We start from the raw sequence: 8,329 nt of genomic DNA, 5'->3' as shown, positions 1-8,329 counted from the left end.
CTTGCTCCTACCTTCCCCTCTGCTTTTTTTTTTTTTAATATTAATTTCCAAAAAGGACCCGCGCTGTTGGGAGAGCGCGGTGTCCCTAGCCCCCCAGCCTGGCCCCCTCTCGCCCCTTTCCTTCTTACAATCGTGCTGCCCCCTGCTCCCTTGACGCGGCCCGTGCGACTGCCGCGGCTGCTGCTTGCCCGCGCCGCCCGCCAGCTCGAGCCATGGCTCGGTTACTGTTGCAGACTGTGGCCGGGATTCGGTAGCCGCCGCCGCGGCCGCTGCCCGCCCTCACTCCCGCCGGGCGCAGCGCGCATGCGCTCTCTCAGGCCCCGCCCCCTCAGTCCCAGCGCACTGGCTCCGTGACGTCCCAGTACAAATGAACCCGGGGCGGCCGGGGGTGGGTGGGGTGGGGTGGGGAGGGGTGAGCTTCCTCGGCGGCGCCGGGTGGCCCCGGAGCGGTGCGCACGTGCACGGGACGCGCGCAGAGCGCGACCTGGAGCCGCTGCCACCGTCCCTGGAGGCTTGCTTCCCGTTGGTCTTCCTCACTGCCTTCCTGTCTCTTCCCTGACTCTCTTGCCAGGCTTCTGTCACAGTGGGCCAGCTAGGTGAGAGAGTTAAAGCCCTTGGATCTGAGTGGCTATTTCCCGGTGCAGGTTACCTGCAAGGAGCCGGGGACTGTGTCTTGACCCTCACCTACTCGCCCACTGCACTTTATTACTTGGATGCTCGCTGGAGGCCAACCCATGCCCCAACCTTAAATGCCTTGGCCTAAGGGGCTTGGGAGGTGTATACCTTAAAGGCCTATGTCAGCGTGACCTATAGGAGGGCACCTATCACCCTCCCGGGTACTCCTAGATCCACCCGAGCTTTGGCAGAGGAGCCTTCAGTGTCTTGAGTCCCACTCGAGGCCACACCTCTCTGTCCCAGACCTCTGAGAAGGTCTCTTCCACTACGCTCCCCTTTAAGGCAGCTCTCCATTTCGGTTAACTATGCTAGGGGGATTGTGAAGGGCACAGAAGAGAGTGCTTGGGTGGGCTTCCTGGTTAATACTGGGGGCTGGTCTCTTAGTTACTCCATAACCTCCCTAGAAAAGAACCTAGAGGGTGATGCTCTCGGAAGGAGTACCCACGCAGGCAGGGTGCACGCAGCCGCTCGGGTCTCGGCTTGGCCCGCAGGGACGCTTTCCTCTTCCTGGCGTCCCTGCAAGAAGCCTCCAGATTTGAAAATCAATTCAGCTCTGGGCATAATTGCGCCCCTGTCACAGTCACGCTCCAATCCGGAATTGAACCCGGGTCTTCAGCCTGGTGGGGACGCGTGGGGAGGCCCCCAGTGTGGGACACACACCCGGCCGCCACATGCCGCGGCTTTCTTTTATTTACAAAAGAAAGAAAGAAAAAAGTCCGTAACAAAAGGCAGAGCCTTGTCTGCTTAGGTGCTTTTATCCCTTGGAGAAAGGACAGATGTGCCCATTGTCAGGCCCTTGGCAGTTACGGCCGGGTCAGCGCCGAGCCTCAGCCCCGGGCTAGCGGTGTTCACAATGAGGATAGCCTCAGAGCTGGCTTTCAGGGCTCAGCTACTGAACAAAGTGTCTGAGGCCTGCTATGCGACAAACACAGAGCCCACCGCCTGTGTTTCTTCCCTGTAACTGTTTTTCAGAGAGGCTAGGATTGAGTCGTGGTGGCAGGGTCTATGAGAAAAGTTTGATATGGTGAAGCCTGGGGCTGAAATCCCAACAGCTAAAGCACAAAAATGGGCTCATCTCCTTAGCCCAGGTCTCTGCCACCGAGGGCGCCAAGATCACACCAGGTCAGTCAAGGTCAGTGGGTACTCTGGGACTGACTAAAACTACTGGATCACATCATCAGAAAGGCCCCCTACGCGTGTGGATCCTCCTTCTTGTCCACTTGGTCATGATCATTTAGGAATCTGGAGCACCCCCCACCCCAGGAAAAAGTCTTTTTTTTTGCCGGGGGGGGGGCAGGGGAGACACACTGACTAAAATCAAAAGTACACTAATTTAATTTATTTTTCATCATCTTTCCAAAACATAAAATATTTTCTATCCACTGCTTGAGCTTCAGAAGCCAAATCCATCTTTATTGTTTTTGAACGCCTTTCCTGTAGTACCTGCCTCTCATATAAGATCAAAGGATGAGTTAAAGTAAGGTGCTTCTGTCACCTTATTTTAATCCCGTTGAAATGATCGATTTGCCCTTATGGTCATCTCTTCTTGAAAGATGGATCATTTTACAAATGAAAGACATTAGCAAACAGATTGTTGGTGCTATTCTTCCTCTAGTCAGTTAGCGACTTGGTCTTGGAAGTCCTCCTTCATGCAGAGTCTCTGGAACCACCTGAAGAAGGGTGGGGTTCAGGTTGCTCAACTCCGCCTGTTCAGCAAGGGGCTTTGGTTCCCAAAGGAGAAAGGAAGTTCTGCAAGGATCTTTTTGGCCTTGCCCACTCTAGTGTTTGACACCCTGCTCCTTACAAACCCAATCTTACACTGCAGGACTTGGCTCACAAATCTTGCTTTCTTCTTCCTCCTCCTCCTCTTCCTCCTCGGGTTCCTCTACTTCACACCTTTTATTGAAATACTCTTTTCCTGCAGTTGGTGAGTCAGAAGCAAGGTGTTTTTGATCTCTCATAAACATTTCCTGGTTTGTAAAAAAGGATCCCCCCCCCCTGCCTCTGAGGGATTGTCAAATGCTAGGGGACTGGGGTTACCTTTTGTTATCTTCTTTTCTTCTCAGAGTGCCCAGCACAAAGCTTGGCTCATAGGTGGACTCCAAGGGCTAAGAGAATTAACTTCTGTGGATGAATACTTAAAGGCTTCAGTTCTAAGCAACTGCAGAGAATTAAAGAAAAAAATAATGTCAAAATTATATGAAAACACGCATTTAAAAAGCAGGGGCTAAAGGCTCAACTAGATGCTCTTTACAGTATTTTCATGTTAGAAACCAGCTTTTGTGCTACTGGGGTTTGAACCTAGGGCCTTCAGCTAGGTATGGACTCTATCACTGATGCTTATTTTGTAAATGTCTTAAGTGTCTGGGAGTGGGTAGGTAAGTGAAATTTATCCTCTGCTAAATAGGTATCAGTCAGCAAGAAAACAACATCAGACTTGGAAAAAAGGCCATTCTTGTAAATGTTGGCCACACAAGGTTCTCTAAGAGTGGCTTAGTTTTCTTTGTGGGCAGTAGAGATATAACATATAGAGCATTCACAAGAAGTGTTTCTAGGCTCTCTGGTCCATCAGGTGCTCAGTTTCTGTTTGGTATCCAGCAGTCCTGGGGTTCAGCAAATGTTCCTGCCTGGGGACTTCAGGCTTAGAGACCCTTGGCTACAGCTTCTGAAGCACTCCAGCATCTCTGAAGCTTGCAGAGGGTAGCCTTAAACTCCTGGGGAGGGACATTTGGGTGGCATCTGGCTACAGAAGAACCTTTGATAAATGGAATGAAGGATTTGATTCTAGATGCTTTCATCAGGGTTCTACCGTCTTCCTCTGGAGTCTTTCCATCTCTGGAGAAAAATTGATTCAGAAAATTGCTTTTGGTGCTTAGAATAGACAAGAATTTTAAAACAAGTGGTCTGATGATGTATTGTTGAAAAATTAAAACAACAAATTAACTCTCAGTTCCATGCAATGTGACACCCTCTTCCTAAATTATTCCCCCCTAATCCCTCCCCCCTTCACCTGGGGGGGGGAATACTAGTAATTTCTCATTCGGGTGGAGGAAGTGGGAACCAAAGCTTCTAATGCTGTCTTTCAAACTTTGCTTCTATATTTAGTGCCTGTATGGTTTTCATTAGTCTGTCCAGATAATCTCTTTCCTTTTCCTTCCTAAACATTGTTTTGCACACGAAAATGATTTTAAGCCCAGCATTTTGCACCACCCAATCTTTCATCTCATACCCCATCCCCTTATTTCCAAAGATGTCTGTGGAAGGGCGGCCAGTTCTCTCCAACCCCACCTAACATGAAGTTCCAGGAACTGCTTGGAGCCGTCTTGGTGGCGGTCAGAGAACTGACGACCTGAGAGCCTATCTGGTTACTTCCTGGGCAAGGAAGAAAACCTCCTGCTCTCCTGGGGCTCTGGGTGAACTATCAACCGATTCTTCTGGGTTGAAACTCTTTCTGGGGGTCGCCTACTTTGGCAAAGGCTCTTCAGTCTTCAAGACAAGAATGCTGAAGGATGTCACAGTGGCTGTGGGACTGGTGGGTGGGGGGAGAGGCTTCTAGCTCCTGGGTGATTGACAGGTGGCAGGGCCCGGTGCAGGACAAAGTTAGCCTCACTCCCTGGGAAATTGGCTTTCTGTAGTCTGACCTTCAGTGGGTTTTCTCTGTGGGTTAGAATTTTATATTAACGGAGGAGAAAACCTGCCAATGATTGTGAGGGAGTCGATGGGGACACGATGAATCTTCCAGATTTGGGGCAGCGGTGAACATGATTTTTTTTTTTCCAGTCCTCATCTTTTGAAGGCCCGCGATGGATTAACAGTGGCTCTCTGATGATGGAGAGTTAAAAAACAGAACTGAAAAGGAAAGGAAGGCGTGAGAGAGAGGGCCCTCATGTCTACATTATTCAAAGTGACTCAAAGTAAGGAAAACTCAAGGGTGGGGGGAGGGCCAATTGTACTAGCGATGCGGTGCTCTCTAGTACAATATTATTCTCTGACGTTGGAGAGAAGTCATCAGCCATCGCCCAGACAGGAGCCTCAGATGCGCAGGGCTTGGTCCAGTCAACCTACCCAAGCTGGGCGGATGCACACCCACTTGGGGAACTCCACTGTCGCCCGGCAACGCCAACGCAGGCCCAGAACAGCTGCACTTGGAAAGGAGGAAAACTCTTTAAACAAATCATTTTGGTGTCTAATCAATTAGTGTTTGCGCAGTCAAGTACCATAGATTTAACAGAATAATCGTTATTGCCCTTGTCTTTATTTGACCCGCAGACACCTAGAAGATTTAAAAATAAAACGCAGGTGTTTTGAGTGCCTGCCCTGTTGCCTGCACATCCTTCTTTGGCCTGCTCCGCCGGGTTTGGCTTTTGCTCTTTCTAGAGGGGAACTCATATTTTTCCTTGTCCTTCACTTTCCATACTTCATCTCCCTGCCCCCATTTCCATCCTGGCCTGCTTTTCACAAATCAGCCACCCTCTCTGTTCCCACCACCCTCGGTCTTTGACCCAGAGACTCTGTGTCCTGGTCCTTTAGCCTGGTGGCGTAGGATTATGGACTGGGCCAGAGCCCCATGCTCCACCTCAACCACCAGACCTTAGCTCTCATGCACCTTTCAGAACCTCTCCAAGACACAAGGCGTCTGGTACTTGGCCTCCAGTTTCTATGGAGTTGGGTAAAGATCTTGGCCTGGGCTGCAGTGGGGATGGGTGGGTGGGGCTTGCATTCCTTAAGGGTCTTGTCTCATAAATACAACCCGTTGGGTTCTCTCTGTCTCTGTCACTGTCTCTCTCTGTGTGTGACACACACAGTCTCTGTATCTCTCTCTGTCTCTCTCTCACACACACACAGAAAGAGAGTGAGAGAGAGAGAGAGAGAGAGAGAGAGAGAGAGCACTAAAAGGAAAAAGGAAGAGGAGTATACAAAGGCTTTGGTTCTATGATATTGCCACCTGACTGGGAAATAGGGTGTGTCAGCCTGCATGCGGGACTAAAGAGCCAGGCCAGAGGCTTGCTATGGAACAGGGGACTGTCTATCAGGTTCAGGCTTCTCTAGGCCTATGAGTCTGTTTATAGAGTCTCCAGACTCTTGTGTCCAACCCCTGAGTCTTTCACAGATTTCACATGCATGGGTCCTGTGTGTGTGTGTGTGTGTGTATGTGTGTGTGTGTGTGTATGTGTGAAGCTGGGTGAATACACTAATGCTTTGCTACTGGAGTCCCTACACCTTAGATGAGGTCCCACATTATTGAAGGGATGTCTGTAGGACTAAGAGACTTAGAGGTGCTGCTGTGGGAATATGGACATGCAGGTAAGAAACTTTGGAAGACCCAGGCGGGCCCAAAGTCTTGCTGATACACTGGGTTGCAGTTTTGTTTAGTTCGGAGGTGAAACTGCAGGCGGATCCACCTTCTCACTGCCTTGCTGGCCCCTGGAGTTCCAGATGCCCCAGATGCTCCAGAGTGCTCTCACCTCCTTGCAAGGGCCTGGTGCCCCAGTTTCCAACATCACTGAGAAGCCTTCCTCTCAACAATAGATGATTATAATGTGCTTGACTAATGCCCGTATTTTCCTGTTTAACATACATTAATCCAAGTAACAAAAAATCAATATTGCTAACAACATTGCAAACAAATCCTAGTCCATCTCACACAAAAACCTCAGATTTCAATCACTCCTATCCCCTTGAATTTCTTAATCTCTAGGAATACCAGTAGCTCCTGACTGCTGTGAAAATCAACACTAACTTTTCAATAGCGGGTCTCTAAGGTTCCACCCCCCCCCCACTCTTTTATCATGGTGATACTCTAGGCCCTAGCCATCTTTCTTCTGGGGTCTTGAGTTCTCTTAAACTTGCCACACTGGGCACCAGCAAATGCCTATGGTCACCAGGCAATATTCTGGGTTTGCTTTTCTCTCCTGGACAAACCCCATAGGTGTCAGATTCAGGCATCTTCTCAGAGTAGGGGATCCCACACTTTTTTTGATCTTCTCATGTTTTGTGCCTGACCTAACTATCTGAATCTAGTGTTAGCTGGTGATTCTTGTTGGGAGTTTAGTGCAATTATTATTTTTAAAAACTGCTGTTTTCCACCTGGAAGAAACAAACTAGAGGGGCCGGCTAATGAAGGAACTTAGGTTTGCAAAACACCGTAAATAATTTATTATTGTATTTCAAGGGAAAAAATAGCTTTCTTAAATCATCCCCGCAATGTAAATGGCAGACTTACAGTATGGTCCTGGTAAGTCTAAATTTTTAAAGGAGCAATATTCAAAGAGACATAGATGTCTGTATTAATTATTTATTCGCCGGTGCCTTCCTTCGTTTCTGACTTATTATTAATTAGGCGCCTCTAGTCTTTCACAGAGCGCTCCACTGAGCCGGTTGCAGCTTTAAATATGAATTAAAAGCAAATCCAAGCTACTGTAATGCGAAAATTATTCCGTGTCTTGCATGGCAGAGATGAATAGCTGCGTGGATCAATACCGTGAAACTCGGCTCCCAACGACAAGGTTATTGATAGTTCGTAGTAATGACATTAATGATGGAAAAAGGGGAATAACCGCCCACCCGCCTTGGAAACTTTTTAGCCACTGAAACCCTCCCGCAATAAAAAATGGGAAGGGGGCAGGAATCGGTCTTAAGTGTAAGAAGAAAATTATTTATGAAACCCGGATAAACGACTTCGGAACCTTGATGCATTTGAACCTAAAGCCCTTGGCTTCTGGCGGCCCTGGCTCCATCTGGGGAGACCGCGAAAACCCCAAGCTGTGGAGAGCAGTGGGGCCGGTCGCAACAGCAGCCTTAGCCTCCGGTGTGCAGCCCCTCTGCCCGGTTCCCCGCTGGGAGAGTTCTGTGGAGGCGCCAAAGACAGAAGCATCTGGAAGTGGGCAGAAGGGGATTGACGTCCCCTCTGTCCAGGCGGCAGCGACCGGAGGCCGCATCTTTGTGGCCCGTACATTGGCCTGGGTTTTTTCTCCGGTTGGTTTGGCGATAGTCCGCCAAACGCTGCAGCCTCGCGGGGACCCAGGGCCCGCTGGACAAGGCTGTTGTGAGCAGCTCGCTGCGGCCCCGAGTGAGGGGAAAACTGTTCAAGACTCTGCACCTCACTCCCCTCCCCGCCACCCTCTGGGTTAACCGGGCCTTGGCCTGCGGCTGCTCTGTGATACTAGGCGCTCCAGGCATTCATAGCAGGCGGACTCGGGTCTTCACCCATGTCGGGTCCTGTGTAGTCACCGAGCCTGTCAGTCCCAGCATCGACCCCTCTCCCTGTCCCCTAGCGGAGGCCGCAGCGAAGAGAGGACGCGTGCAGCGGAGATGCGAAAGGTTACATCCTGACCCTGCGGGGCTGCGGAAAAGGTCAGCCCCCGAAGGACCGTGGCAGGCTGGTGGTCCCCTCCCCCTCTGCAGGGCGCTCAGCCGCCCAGTTCCCTCCCCCAGCATGAGGACCGGCCTCTGGGGGCTAGGTCCTGGTGACCCTGACAACTACGCAAAGGGCTGTGCAGGGGCTGCGGGTCACTGTTGGCTGGTAGGCCTGGCTGAGTTTCTGTCACGCGTCCTAACAAGTGTTTTGGATTAGAGTGGGGAGTTGGGAAGTTTGCTTGGAGAGTTAGGACGACCGCAAGGTTTCTCCCCACCCGGAAGTATGGGTGATTTTGTA

The sequence above is a fragment of the Phodopus roborovskii genome, unplaced genomic scaffold (assembly GCF_943737965.1).
Source record: "Phodopus roborovskii unplaced genomic scaffold, PHOROB, whole genome shotgun sequence".
Lineage (NCBI taxonomy): Eukaryota > Metazoa > Chordata > Mammalia > Rodentia > Cricetidae > Phodopus > Phodopus roborovskii.
This window is presented reverse-complemented; position numbering follows the sequence as displayed.